Consider the following 13,936-nt stretch of genomic DNA (forward strand, 5'->3'; position numbering starts at 1 on the left):
CCATGCTTCCAGTAGTAGCACTAACCCTCTATCCCCCTGTCTAACCCTCTATCCCCCTGTCTAACCCTCTATCCCCCTGTCTAACCCCCTGTCTAACCCTCTATCCCCCTGTCTAACCCCCTGTCTTCCTCTTTTGAAGCGGTAACATGCTGTAACATGTTTCCCCCATGCTTCCAGTAGTAGCACTAACCCTCTATCCCTCTGTCTAACCCTCTATCCCCCTGTCTAACCCTCTATCCCCCTGTCTACCCCTCTATCCCCCTGTCTAACCCCCTGTCTAACCCTCTAACCCCCTGTCTAACCCCCTGTCTTCCTCTTTTGAAGCGGTAACATGCTGTAACATGTTTCCCCCATGCTTCCAGTAGTAGCACTAACCCCTAACCCCCTGTCTAACCCTCTATCCCCCTGTCTACCCCTCTATCCCCCTGTCTAACCCTCTAACCCCCTGTCTAACCCCCTAACCTCCTGTCTAACCCTCTATCCCCCTGTCTAACCCTCTATCCCCCTGTCTAACCCTCTATCCCCCTGTCTAACCCCCTGTCTAACCCTCTATCCCCCTGTCTAACCCTCTATCCCCCTGTCTACCTTTAAGACCGACAGGCAGGTCATCCCTTTATGACCGACAGACAGGTCATCCCTTTATGACCGACCCCCTGTCTAACCCCCTGTCTTCCTCTTTTGAAGCGGTAACATGCTGTAACATGTTTCCCCCATGCTTCCAGTAGTAGCACTAACCCTCTAACCCCCTGTCTACCCCTCTATCCCCCTGTCTAACCCCCTGTCTAACCCTCTAACCCCCTGTCTAACCCTCTATCCCCCTGTCTAACCCTCTATCCCCCTGTCTAACCCCCTGTCTTCCTCTTTTGAAGCGGTAACATGCTGTAACATGTTTCCCCCATGCTTCCAGTAGTAGCACTAACCCTCTATCCCCCTGTCTAACCCTCTATCCCCCTGTCTAACCCTCTATCCCCCTGTCTAACCCCCTGTCTTCCTCTTTTGAAGCGGTAACATGCTGTAACATGTTTCCCCCATGCTTCCAGTAGTAGCACTAACCCTCTATCCCCCTGTCTAACCCTCTATCCCCCTGTCTAACCCTCTATCCCCCTGTCTAACCCCCTGTCTTCCTCTTTTGAAGCGGTAACATGCTGTAACATGTTTCCCCCATGCTTCCAGTAGTAGCACTAACCCTCTAACCCCCTGTCTAACCCTCTATCCCCCTGTCTAACCCTCTAACCCCCTGTCTAACCCTCTATCCCCTGTCTAACCCTCTATCCCCCTGTCTAACCCCCTGTCTTCCTCTTTTGAAGCGGTAACATGCTGTAACATGTTTCCCCCATGCTTCCAGTAGTAGCACTAACCCTCTAACCCCCTGTCTAACCCTCTAACCCCCTGTCTAACCCCCTAACCTCCTGTCTAACCCTCTATCCCCCTGTCTATCCCCCTGTCTTCCTCTTTTGAAGCGGTAACATGCTGTAACATGTTTCCCCCATGCTTCCAGTAGTAGCACTAACCCTCTATCCCCCTGTCTACCCCTCTATCCCCCTGTCTAACCCCCTGTCTAACCCTCTATCCCCCTGTCTAACCCCCTGTCTTCCTCTTTTGAAGCGGTAACATGCTGTAACATGTTTCCCCCATGCTTCCAGTAGTAGCACTAACCCTCTATCCCCCTGTCTACCCCTCTATCCCCCTGTCTAACCCCCTGTCTTCCTCTTTTGAAGCGGTAACATGCTGTAACATGTTTCCCCCATGCTTCCAGTAGTAGCACTAACCCTCTAACCCCCTGTCTAACCCTCTATCCCCCTGTCTATCCCCCTGTCTTCCTCTTTTGAAGCGGTAACATGCTGTAACATGTTTCCCCCATGCTTCCAGTAGTAGCTCACCCATTAGGTTGGTCATTAGTCTGTTTCAGAAAACCCTTCCCTTCAACATAACCCTGCTGGCTTCCTTATAGGAGGGAGATAATGTTGGCATCGGTCACTGTGACGATCAGTAGTGACCAGGGCTCCTCATAGGACGATCAGTAGTGACCAGGGTTCCCATGACGACATGACAGACACCAGGGTTCCCATGACGACATGACAGACACCAGGGTTCCCATGACGACATGACAGACACCAGGGTTCCCATGACGACATGACAGACACCAGGGCTCCCATGACGACATGACAGACACCAGGGTTCCCATGACGACATGACAGACACCAGGGTTCCCATGACGACATGACAGACACCAGGGTTCCACCAGGGTTCCCATGACGACAAGACACCAGGGCTCCCATGACGACATGACAGACACCAGGGTTCCCATGACGACATGACAGACACCAGGGTTCCCATGACGACATGACAGACACCAGGGTTCCCATGACGACATGACAGACACCAGGGTTCCCATGACGACATGACAGACACCAGGGTTCCCATGACGACATGACAGACACCAGGGTTCCCATGACGACATGAAAGACACCAGGGTTCCCATGACGACATGACAGACACCAGGGTTCCATGATGACAGACACCAGGGTTCCCATGACGACATGACAGACACCAGGGTTCCCATGACGACAGACACCAGGGTTCCCATGACGACATGACAGACACCAGGGTTCCCATGACGACAGACACCAGGGTTCCCATGACGACATGACAGACACCAGGGTTCCATGATGACATGACAGACACCAGGGTTCCCATGACGACAGACACCAGGGTTCCCATGACGACATGACAGACACCAGGGTTCCCATGACGACATGACAGACACCAGGGTTCCACCAGGGTTCCAGCAGTCAGGAGTCCAAACTCTTCTCCAAAGGAAGTGTAACCTAACTCTTAACGTTCCTCTGTTCTGGACCTGCTGAGTCCAGAACCGGAGCAGAAGGTCCAGCACTCTGGTCTTAGAAAATAATGTACTACCCAATTTTCCCCATAGGAGAACCCACGTGACAATAGCTATTTTTGGTTCCAAGTGGAACCCTTTAATTAATACAAGGTTCTACGTGGAACCAGTTTCATCACTAAAAAGGTTCTAAGTAGAACCTTGTTCACCACCAAAAAAAGGGGTTCTCCGATGGGGACAAGAAAATACTTTTTCTCTAAAGAGCGTAGTTGGAGTCGGTCAGTCTAGCAGCGCGTCTGGTCTGGAGTAACCAAACAGTCTGAAGTCCGGTTCATACAGCCTGTAGAGATTCCTCCTGGCCACTAGGGGCACCCTGCTGAACCAGTCCTCCTGCCAGCTGCTGGTCGTCTGGTTCCTGGGAGAGGAGGGGAAGTCCACCACGTTGTCCACCTTCAAAACCCTCAGCAGCTGTTCAGCATCCTCCTCCACCGTCTCCAGCTGACCCACAAAGTCATACTGGGGGGAGAGGGGGGGCAGAGAGGGGGGGAGAGGGGAGAGGAGGGGGAGAGGAGAGGGGGAGAGAGGGGGGACGGAGAGAGGGGGGGCAGTGGAGGGGGAGAGGGGAGAGGAGGGGGGAGAGAGGGGGGAGAGGGGAGAGGAGGGGGAGAGGAGAGGGGGAGAGAGGGGGGAGGGGACGGGGGAGAGGGGGGGCAGGGGAGAGAGGGGAGAGGGGGGAGGGGGGAGAGAGGGGAGAGGAGGGGGACAGGGAAGAGGGGAGGGCAGGGCAGGGGAGAGAGGGGAGAGGGAGGGCAGGGAGAGAGGGGGGAGGGGGCAGGGGAGAGGGGGGGGCAGGGGAGAGAGGGAGAGAGGGGAGAGAGAGAGGGAGAGGAGGGGGACAGGGAAGAGGGGAGGGGGGCAGGGGAGAGGGGGGGCAGGGGAGAGAGGGGAGGGCAGGGAGAGGGGGGGGCAGGGGAGAGGGGGGGGACAGAGAGAAAGTTAACCTGTCTGTAACATATGATTTGGCTGAGACAGTTTTGCAGAGCAGCCTGACTACCAACCCAGTTATATTCTAGTCTAGTAGATGAAAAGGCTTGTCTTCCCTTATATTCTAGTAGATGAAAAGGCTGGTCTTCCCTTATATTCTAGTAGATGAAAAGGCTGGTCTTCCCTTATATTCTAGTAGATGAAAAGGCTGGTCTTCCCTTATATTCTAGTAGATGAAAAGGCTGGTCTTCCCTTATATTCTAGTAGATGAAAAGGCTTGTCTTCCCTTATATTCTAGTCTAGTAGATGAAAAGGCTTGTCTTCAATTATATTCTAGTCTAGTAGATGAAAAGGCTTGTCTTCCCTTATATTCTAGTCTAGTAGATGAAAAGGCTTGTCTTCCCTTATATTCTAGTCTAGTAGATGAAAAGGCTTGTCTTCCCTTATATCATCTAGTAGATGAAAAGGCTGGTCTTCCCTTATATTCTAGTAGATGAAAAGGCTTGTCTTCCCTTATATTAGTCTAGTAGATGAAAAGGCTTGTCTTCCCTTATATTCTAGTAGATGAAAAGGCTGGTCTTCCCTTATATTCTAGTCTAGTAGATGAAAAGGCTTGTCTTCCCTTATATTCTAGTAGATGAAAAGGCTTGTCTTCCCTTATATTCTAGTAGATGAAAAGGCTGGTCTTCCCTTATATTGTCTAGTAGATGAAAAGGCTGGTCTTCCCTTATATGTCTAGTAGATGAAAAGGCTGGTCTTCCCTTATATATCTAGTAGATGAAAAGGCTGGTCTTCCCTTATATTCTAGTCTAGTAGATGAAAAGGCTTGTCTTCCCTTATATTCTAGTCTAGTAGATGAAAAGGCTGGTCTTCCCTTATATATCTAGTAGATGAAAAGGCTGGTCTTCCCTTATATTCTAGTCTAGTAGATGAAAAGGCTTGTCTTCCCTTATATTCTAGTCTAGTAGATGAAAAGGCTTGTCTTCCCTTATATTCTAGTCTAGTAGATGAAAAGGCTGGTCTTCCCTTATATTCTAGTCTAGTAGATGAAAAGGCTTGTCTTCCCTTATATTCTAGTCTAGTAGATGAAAAGGCTGGTCTTCCCTTATATTCTAGTCTAGTAGATGAAAAGGCTGGTCTTCCCTTATATGTCTAGTAGATGAAAAGGCTTGTCTTCCCTTATATCATCTAGTAGATGAAAAGGCTGGTCTTCCCTTATATCTGTCTAGTAGATGAAAAGGCTGGTCTTCCCTTATATTCTAGTAGATGAAAAGGCTTGTCTTCCCTTATATTGTCTAGTAGATGAAAAGGCTTGTCTTCCCTTATATTCTAGTAGATGAAAAGGCTTGTCTTCCCTTATATTTATCTAGTAGATGAAAAGGCTGGTCTTCCCTTATATTCTAGTAGATGAAAAGGCTGGTCTTCCCTTATATTCTAGTAGATGAAAAGGCTGGTCTTCCCTTATATTCTAGTCTAGTAGATGAAAAGGCTGGTCTTCCCTTATATTCTAGTAGATGAAAAGGCTGGTCTTCCCTTATATTCTAGTCTAGTAGATGAAAAGGCTGGTCTTCCCTTATATTCTAGTCTAGTAGATGAAAAGGCTTGTCTTCCCTTATATATCTAGTAGATGAAAAGGCTTGTCTTCCCTTATATATCTAGTAGATGAAAAGGCTTGTCTTCCCTTATATTCTAGTCTAGTAGATGAAAAGGCTGGTCTTCCCTTATATTCTAGTCTAGTAGATGAAAAGGCTTGTCTTCCCTTATATTCTAGTCTAGTAGATGAAAAGGCTTGTCTTCCCTTATATTCTAGTCTAGTAGATGAAAAGGCTTGTCTTCCCTTATATTCTAGTAGATGAAAAGGCTGGTCTTCCCTTATATATCTAGTAGATGAAAAGGCTGGTCTTCCCTTATATAGTCTAGTAGATGAAAAGGCTTGTCTTCCCTTATATTCTAGTCTAGTAGATGAAAAGGCTTGTCTTCCCTTATATTCTAGTCTAGTAGATGAAAAGGCTTGTCTTCCCTTATATTCTAGTCTAGTAGATGAAAAGGCTTGTCTTCCCTTATATTAGTCTAGTAGATGAAAAGGCTGGTCTTCCCTTATATTCTAGTAGATGAAAAGGCTTGTCTTCCCTTATATTCTAGTAGATGAAAAGGCTTGTCTTCCCTTATATTCTAGTCTAGTAGATGAAAAGGCTTGTCTTCCCTTATATTCTAGTAGATGAAAAGGCTGGTCTTCCCTTATATTCTAGTAGATGAAAAGGCTTGTCTTCCCTTATATTCTAGTCTAGTAGATGAAAAGGCTGGTCTTCCCTTATATTCTAGTAGATGAAAAGGCTGGTCTTCCCTTATATTCTAGTCTAGTAGATGAAAAGGCTGGTCTTCCCTTATATTCTAGTCTAGTAGATGAAAAGGCTTGTCTTCCCTTATATTCTAGTAGATGAAAAGGCTGGTCTTCCCTTATATTCTAGTCTAGTAGATGAAAAGGCTGGTCTTCCCTTATATTCTAGTCTAGTAGATGAAAAGGCTTGTCTTCCCTTATATTCTAGTAGATGAAAAGGCTTGTCTTCCCTTATATTCTAGTAGATGAAAAGGCTTGTCTTCCCTTATATTCTAGTCTAGTAGATGAAAAGGCTTGTCTTCCCTTATATTCTAGTCTAGTAGATGAAAAGGCTTGTCTTCCCTTATATTCTAGTCTAGTAGATGAAAAGGCTTGTCTTCCCTTATATTCTAGTAGATGAAAAGGCTTGTCTTCCCTTATATTCTAGTAGATGAAAAGGCTGGTCTTCCCTTATATTCTAGTAGATGAAAAGGCTTGTCTTCCCTTATATTCTAGTCTAGTAGATGAAAAGGCTGGTCTTCCCTTATATTCTAGTCTAGTAGATGAAAAGGCTGGTCTTCCCTTATATTCTAGTCTAGTAGATGAAAAGGCTTGTCTTCCCTTATATTCTAGTAGATGAAAAGGCTGGTCTTCCCTTATATTCTAGTAGATGAAAAGGCTTGTCTTCCCTTATATTCTAGTAGATGAAAAGGCTTGTCTTCCCTTATATTCTAGTCTAGTAGATGAAAAGGCTTGTCTTCCCTTATATTCTAGTAGATGAAAAGGCTGGTCTTCCCTTATATTCTAGTAGATGAAAAGGCTGGTCTTCCCTTATATTATCTAGTAGATGAAAAGGCTTGTCTTCCCTTATATTCTAGTCTAGTAGATGAAAAGGCTGGTCTTCCCTTATATATCTAGTAGATGAAAAGGCTGGTCTTCCCTTATATTCTAGTCTAGTAGATGAAAAGGCTGGTCTTCCCTTATATTCTAGTCTAGTAGATGAAAAGGCTTGTCTTCCCTTATATATCTAGTAGATGAAAAGGCTTGTCTTCCCTTATATTCTAGTAGATGAAAAGGCTTGTCTTCCCTTATATTCTAGTCTAGTAGATGAAAAGGCTGGTCTTCCCTTATATTCTAGTCTAGTAGATGAAAAGGCTTGTCTTCCCTTATATTCTAGTCTAGTAGATGAAAAGGCTTGTCTTCCCTTATATTCTAGTCTAGTAGATGAAAAGGCTTGTCTTCCCTTATATTCTAGTAGATGAAAAGGCTGGTCTTCCCTTATATTCTAGTAGATGAAAAGGCTTGTCTTCCCTTATATTCTAGTAGATGAAAAGGCTTGTCTTCCCTTATATTAGTCTAGTAGATGAAAAGGCTTGTCTTCCCTTATATTCTAGTCTAGTAGATGAAAAGGCTTGTCTTCCCTTATATTCTAGTCTAGTAGATGAAAAGGCTGGTCTTCCCTTATATTCTAGTCTAGTAGATGAAAAGGCTTGTCTTCCCTTATATTCTAGTCTAGTAGATGAAAAGGCTTGTCTTCCCTTATATTCTAGTAGATGAAAAGGCTTGTCTTCCCTTATATTCTAGTAGATGAAAAGGCTTGTCTTCCCTTATATTCTAGTCTAGTAGATGAAAAGGCTGGTCGTCCCTTATATTCTAGTCTAGTAGATGAAAAGGCTTGTCTTCCCTTATATTCTAGTAGATGAAAAGGCTTGTCTTCCCTTATATTCTAGTCTAGTAGATGAAAAGGCTTGTCTTCCCTTATATATCTAGTAGATGAAAAGGCTTGTCTTCCCTTATATTCTAGTCTAGTAGATGAAAAGGCTTGTCTTCCCTTATATTCTAGTCTAGTAGATGAAAAGGCTGGTCTTCCCTTATATTCTAGTCTAGTAGATGAAAAGGCTTGTCTTCCCTTATATTCTAGTAGATGAAAAGGCTTGTCTTCCCTTATATTCTAGTAGATGAAAAGGCTTGTCTTCCCTTATATATCTAGTAGATGAAAAGGCTTGTCTTCCCTTATATTCTAGTCTAGTAGATGAAAAGGCTGGTCTTCCCTTATATTCTAGTCTAGTAGATGAAAAGGCTTGTCGTCCCTTATATTCTAGTAGATGAAAAGGCTGGTCTTCCCTTATATTCTAGTAGATGAAAAGGCTTGTCTTCCCTTATATTCTAGTAGATGAAAAGGCTTGTCTTCCCTTATATTCTAGTAGATGAAAAGGCTTGTCTTCCCTTATATTCTAGTAGATGAAAAGGCTTGTCTTCCCTTATATTCTAGTAGATGAAAAGGCTTGTCTTCCCTTATATTCTAGTAGATGAAAAGGCTTGTCTTCCCTTATATTCTAGTCTAGTAGATGAAAAGGCTGGTCGTCCCTTATATTCTAGTAGATGAAAAGGCTGGTCTTCCCTTATATATCTAGTAGATGAAAAGGCTTGTCTTCCCTTATATTCTAGTAGATGAAAAGGCTTGTCTTCCCTTATATTCTAGTCTAGTAGATGAAAAGGCTTGTCTTCCCTTATATTCTAGTCTAGTAGATGAAAAGGCTTGTCTTCCCTTATATATCTAGTAGATGAAAAGGCTTGTCTTCCCTTATATTCTAGTAGATGAAAAGGCTTGTCTTCCCTTATATTCTAGTAGATGAAAAGGCTTGTCTTCCCTTATATTCTAGTAGATGAAAAGGCTTGTCTTCCCTTATATAGTCTAGTAGATGAAAAGGCTTGTCTTCCCTTATATTCTAGTAGATGAAAAGGCTTGTCTTCCCTTATATTCTAGTCTAGTAGATGAAAAGGCTTGTCTTCCCTTATATTCTAGTCTAGTAGATGAAAAGGCTGGTCTTCCCTTATATTCTAGTCTAGTAGATGAAAAGGCTTGTCTTCCCTTATATTCTAGTAGATGAAAAGGCTGGTCTTCCCTTATATTCTAGTCTAGTAGATGAAAAGGCTTGTCTTCCCTTATATTCTAGTCTAGTAGATGAAAAGGCTTGTCTTCCCTTATATTCTAGTCTAGTAGATGAAAAGGCTTGTCTTCCCTTATATTCTAGTCTAGTAGATGAAAAGGCTTGTCTTCCCTTATATTCTAGTCTAGTAGATGAAAAGGCTGGTCTTCCCTTATATTCTAGTAGATGAAAAGGCTTGTCTTCCCTTATATTCTAGTCTAGTAGATGAAAAGGCTGGTCGTCCCTTATATTCTAGTAGATGAAAAGGCTTGTCTTCCCTTATATTCTAGTCTAGTAGATGAAAAGGCTTGTCTTCCCTTATATTCTAGTAGATGAAAAGGCTTGTCTTCCCTTATATTCTAGTAGATGAAAAGGCTTGTCTTCCCTTATATTCTAGTAGATGAAAAGGCTGGTCTTCCCTTATATTCTAGTCTAGTAGATGAAAAGGCTTGTCTTCCCTTATATTCTAGTCTAGTAGATGAAAAGGCTTGTCTTCCCTTATATTCTAGTCTAGTAGATGAAAAGGCTGGTCTTCCCTTATATTCTAGTCTAGTAGATGAAAAGGCTTGTCTTCCCTTATATTCTAGTAGATGAAAAGGCTTGTCTTCCCTTATATTCTAGTAGATGAAAAGGCTTGTCTTCCCTTATATTCTAGTAGATGAAAAGGCTTGTCTTCCCTTATATTCTAGTAGATGAAAAGGCTGGTCTTCCCTTATATTCTAGTCTAGTAGATGAAAAGGCTTGTCTTCCCTTATATTCTAGTAGATGAAAAGGCTTGTCTTCCCTTATAGTCTAGTAGATGAAAAGGCTTGTCTTCCCTTATATTCTAGTAGATGAAAAGGCTGGTCTTCCCTTATATTCTAGTAGATGAAAAGGCTTGTCTTCCCTTATATTCTAGTCTAGTAGATGAAAAGGCTTGTCTTCCCTTATATTCTAGTCTAGTAGATGAAAAGGCTTGTCTTCCCTTATATTCTAGTCTAGTAGATGAAAAGGCTTGTCTTCCCTTATATTCTAGTAGATGAAAAGGCTTGTCTTCCCTTATATTCTAGTAGATGAAAAGGCTTGTCTTCCCTTATATTCTAGTCTAGTAGATGAAAAGGCTTGTCTTCCCTTATATTCTAGTCTAGTAGATGAAAAGGCTTGTCTTCCCTTATATTCTAGTAGATGAAAAGGCTGGTCTTCCCTTATATTCTAGTCTAGTAGATGAAAAGGCTTGTCTTCCCTTATATTCTAGTAGATGAAAAGGCTTGTCTTCCCTTATATTCTAGTCTAGTAGATGAAAAGGCTTGTCTTCCCTTATATTCTAGTCTAGTAGATGAAAAGGCTGGTCTTCCCTTATATTCTAGTCTAGTAGATGAAAAGGCTGGTCTTCCCTTATATTCTAGTAGATGAAAAGGCTTGTCTTCCCTTATATTCTAGTAGATGAAAAGGCTTGTCTTCCCTTATATTCTAGTAGATGAAAAGGCTTGTCTTCCCTTATATTCTAGTCTAGTAGATGAAAAGGCTGGTCTTCCCTTATATTCTAGTAGATGAAAAGGCTTGTCTTCCCTTATATTCTAGTCTAGTAGATGAAAAGGCTGGTCTTCCCTTATATTCTAGTAGATGAAAAGGCTTGTCTTCCCTTATATTCTAGTCTAGTAGATGAAAAGGTTGGTCTTCCCTTATATTCTAGTAGATGAAAAGGCTGGTCTTCCCTTATATTCTAGTCTAGTAGATGAAAAGGCTTGTCTTCCCTTATATTCTAGTAGATGAAAAGGCTTGTCTTCCCTTATATTCTAGTAGATGAAAAGGCTTGTCTTCCCTTATATTCTAGTCTAGTAGATGAAAAGGCTGGTCTTCCCTTATATTCTAGTCTAGTAGATGAAAAGGCTTGTCTTCCCTTATATTCTAGTCTAGTAGATGAAAAGGCTGGTCTTCCCTTATATTCTAGTCTAGTAGATGAAAAGGCTGGTCTTCCCTTATATTCTAGTCTAGTAGATGAAAAGGCTTGTCTTCCCTTATATTCTAGTCTAGTAGATGAAAAGGCTTGTCTTCCCTTATATTCTAGTCTAGTAGATGAAAAGGCTTGTCTTCCCTTATATTCTAGTAGATGAAAAGGCTTGTCTTCCCTTATATTCTAGTAGATGAAAAGGCTTGTCTTCCCTTATATTCTAGTCTAGTAGATGAAAAGGTTGGTCTTCCCTTATATTCTAGTAGATGAAAAGGCTTGTCTTCCCTTATATTCTAGTAGATGAAAAGGCTTGTCTTCCCTTATATTCTAGTAGATGAAAAGGCTTGTCTTCCCTTATATTCTAGTCTAGTAGATGAAAAGGCTTGTCTTCCCTTATATTCTAGTCTAGTAGATGAAAAGGCTGGTCTTCCCTTATATTCTAGTCTAGTAGATGAAAAGGCTTGTCTTCCCTTATATTCTAGTCTAGTAGATGAAAAGGCTTGTCTTCCCTTATATTCTAGTAGATGAAAAGGCTTGTCTTCCCTTATATTCTAGTAGATGAAAAGGCTTGTCTTCCCTTATATTCTAGTCTAGTAGATGAAAAGGTTGGTCTTCCCTTATATTCTAGTAGATGAAAAGGCTTGTCTTCCCTTATATTCTAGTAGATGAAAAGGCTTGTCTTCCCTTATATTCTAGTAGATGAAAAGGCTGGTCTTCCCTTATATTCTAGTCTAGTAGATGAAAAGGCTTGTCTTCCCTTATATTCTAGTAGATGAAAAGGCTTGTCTTCCCTTATATTCTAGTCTAGTAGATGAAAAGGCTGGTCTTCCCTTATATTCTAGTCTAGTAGATGAAAAGGCTTGTCTTCCCTTATATTCTAGTAGATGAAAAGGCTTGTCTTCCCTTATATTCTAGTAGATGAAAAGGCTTGTCTTCCCTTATATTCTAGTAGATGAAAAGGCTGGTCTTCCCTTATATTCTAGTCTAGTAGATGAAAAGGCTGGTCTTCCCTTATATTCTAGTCTAGTAGATGAAAAGGCTGGTCTTCCCTTATATTCTAGTAGATGAAAAGGCTTGTCTTCCCTTATATTCTAGTCTAGTAGATGAAAAGGCTGGTCTTCCCTTATATTCTAGTCTAGTAGATGAAAAGGCTGGTCTTCCCTTATATTCTAGTAGATGAAAAGGCTGGTCTTCCCTTATATTCTAGTCTAGTAGATGAAAAGGCTTGTCTTCCCTTATATTCTAGTCTAGTAGATGAAAAGGCTTGTCTTCCCTTATATTCTAGTAGATGAAAAGGCTTGTCTTCCCTTATAGTCTAGTAGATGAAAAGGCTTGTCTTCCCTTATATTCTAGTAGATGAAAAGGCTTGTCTTCCCTTATATTCTAGTAGATGAAAAGGCTTGTCTTCCCTTATATTCTAGTCTAGTAGATGAAAAGGCTTGTCTTCCCTTATATTCTAGTAGATGAAAAGGCTTGTCTTCCCTTATATTCTAGTCTAGTAGATGAAAAGGCTTGTCTTCCCTTATATTCTAGTCTAGTAGATGAAAAGGCTTGTCTTCCCTTATATTCTAGTAGATGAAAAGGCTTGTCTTCCCTTATATTCTAGTAGATGAAAAGGCTTGTCTTCCCTTATATTCTAGTCTAGTAGATGAAAAGGCTTGTCTTACCTTATATTCTAGTCTAGTAGATGAAAAGGCTTGTCTTCCCTTATATTCTAGTCTAGTAGATGAAAAGGCTGGTCTTCCCTTATATTCTAGTCTAGTAGATGAAAAGGCTTGTCTTCCCTTATATTCTAGTCTAGTAGATGAAAAGGCTTGTCTTCCCTTATATTCTAGTAGATGAAAAGGCTGGTCTTCCCTTATATTCTAGTAGATGAAAAGGCTTGTCTTCCCTTATATTCTAGGTTTCTAGTAGATGAAAAGGCTTGTCTTCCCTTATATTCTAGTCTAGTAGATGAAAAGGCTTGTCTTCCCTTATATTCTAGTAGATGAAAAGGCTGGTCTTCCCTTATATTCTAGTAGATGAAAAGGCTTGTCTTCCCTTATATTCTAGTAGATGAAAAGGCTTGTCTTCCCTTATATTCTAGTCTAGTAGATGAAAAGGCTTGTCTTCCCTTATATTCTAGTAGATGAAAAGGCTTGTCTTCCCTTATATTCTAGTAGATGAAAAGGCTTGTCTTCCCTTATATTCTAGTAGATGAAAAGGCTTGTCTTCCCTTATATTCTAGTAGATGAAAAGGCTTGTCTTCCCTTATATTCTAGTAGATGAAAAGGCTGGTCTTCCCTTATATTCTAGTCTAGTAGATGAAAAGGCTTGTCTTCCCATATATTCTAGTAGATGAAAAGGCTTGTCTTCCCTTATATTCTAGTAGATGAAAAGGCTGGTCTTCCCTTATATTCTAGTCTAGTAGATGAAAAGGCTTGTCTTCCCTTATATTCTAGTCTAGTAGATGAAAAGGCTGGTCTTCCCTTATATTCTAGTCTAGTAGATGAAAAGGCTTGTCTTCCCTTATATTCTAGTCTAGTAGATGAAAAGGCTTGTCTTCCCTTATATTCTAGTAGATGAAAAGGCTTGTCTTCCCTTATATTCTAGTAGATGAAAAGGCTTGTCTTCCCTTATATTCTAGTAGATGAAAAGGCTTGTCTTCCCTTATATTCTAGTAGATGAAAAGGCTTGTCTTCCCTTATATTCTAGTAGATGAAAAGGCTTGTCTTCCCTTATATTCTAGTCTAGTAGATGAAAAGGCTGGTCTTCCCTTATATTCTAGTAGATGAAAAGGCTTGTCTTCCCTTATATTCTAGTCTAGTAGATGAAAAGGCTTGTCTTCCCTTATATTCTAGTCTAGTAGATGAAAAGGCTTGTCTTCCCTTATATTCTAGTAGATGAAAAGGCTGGTCTTCCCTTATATTCTAGTCTAGTAGATGAAAAGGCTT

The 13,936-nt window shown here is 41.6% G+C and overlaps 1 pseudogene; it reads right to left on the reverse strand.

Annotated features, from left to right (window-relative positions):
* Positions 1 to 1,258: 1,258 nt before the first annotated feature.
* LOC106596022 (carbohydrate sulfotransferase 12-like) overlaps positions 1,259 to 13,936 on the reverse strand; it is a 68,360-nt pseudogene continuing 55,682 nt past the window's right edge.

The sequence above is a fragment of the Salmo salar genome, unplaced genomic scaffold (genome assembly GCF_905237065.1).
Source record: "Salmo salar unplaced genomic scaffold, Ssal_v3.1, whole genome shotgun sequence".
NCBI classification, from domain to species: Eukaryota; Metazoa; Chordata; class Actinopteri; order Salmoniformes; family Salmonidae; genus Salmo; species Salmo salar.